The sequence below is a fragment of the Charadrius vociferus genome, unplaced genomic scaffold, assembly GCF_000708025.1.
Source record: "Charadrius vociferus isolate BGI_N301 unplaced genomic scaffold, ASM70802v2 scaffold611, whole genome shotgun sequence".
Taxonomy (NCBI): Eukaryota; Metazoa; Chordata; class Aves; order Charadriiformes; family Charadriidae; genus Charadrius; species Charadrius vociferus.
In genome coordinates this window covers 281698-283058 of record NW_009646844.1, presented here as the reverse complement: position 1 = coordinate 283058, position 1361 = coordinate 281698, and positions in this window count along the sequence as shown.

Here is a 1361-nt window from a genome sequence, read left to right as displayed (position 1 = left end):
TTGTGTTTTTTTTTTTTTCTTTTAAAAAACACTTTGCTTCCACAAACCTAGATTCCCTGGCAAAAGGGACTGGCAGGAGATAACCCAACTGGCAACGGAGGCAGCCAACAAAACTTCACTCACGGCCTCGCGTGAAAAACCTCTCTGAAACAATGCTCCCTGCATCCCTGCGGCACGCCGCCTGCAAAGCAGTGCCCCAGCTCGGGGCCGGGCCGGGGCACGGGTAGCACGTGCTGCGGAGCATCCTCCAAAAATTACGCCAGGGGGGTTCTCCTGGGCTTTTATTTCTTTTCTTTCTTCCCATTTTTTCCTTCGTTTTCCCCTCAAGCCAGGTGTTAACATCCAAGGATGCAGGAGAGGAGTCCTGCAGCCCACCTGGCACCCTAAGGGTGACCCACAAAGACCCGACATCCTCAAAGAAGGCAATTTTCAGAAGAACCCCTACGGGCTTGCCTCTGGCGAGGTGACACCCCAAAGCGCACGTGTCCCCTGACCCAAAACCACGGGGCAAGGAGAGGTCCTCCCTCAGCAGCCAACGCCAAAGACACGTTTTTCTCCCACCCCACTGTCACTTTGGTGATGCTCAACAAGACTTTAGAGGATGAGTCACGGCCGGATGGGGATGAAAATCCCAGATTTGTGTCTCACCCCTGACCATCTGCAGAGGGATGCTCTGGGAGCCACCTCCGTCACCCTAGCACAGGATTCGGGGCCGCAAAATCCACCGCCCCCCACCATCCATGGGTCCCATCCAGCACCCTGCCCCGAAACAGGGTCTGCCCAAACCCACGCTGGGGGTCTCAAGCTCAACCCTCCAGGTTTCTTCTCCAAGGGAGCACAGTGGGTTTGGGGACAAGGGTAGTGCAACGGGACGATCTCCCCAGGCCAGGTTCAGCATTGGTGGCTGTAAAAACCTGCTCAGTTTAAGGTTTGAACCCCCCAAAAAAACCCCAAACCTTTAAAAAAGCCAGGAGCACCCTGGCTGCTGGGAAAGTTTAAATCCTCCAAACTCACAACAGCTGAGAGATTGTTTGTTTCTGGCCAAGAGACATCTGGGGAGCCAAAAAAGCAGCTTTGACGGGAGACGGGGAAAGAGATGACGGGTTTTTCTTTCCCCCCACAGCAGACTCATAACTGGGGCCGTGCCGCAGAGCCCCAACTCCACCGCTTCCCCCAGGCGCATGGACGGGAGCAGAGCAGGGGAGAAGCCGATTCCTCCACGCAGAACCCAGCCCTGCGGTGCTGAAGAGAGGCATTTGCAGCTGGGCAGGGCCTTTGGCTCCAGTACCGTACAGCCACTGGTATTTAAACGCCGTGGGGAAGAATTAAGGCAGAGGAACCATGGGGACTTTGGAGGAGAA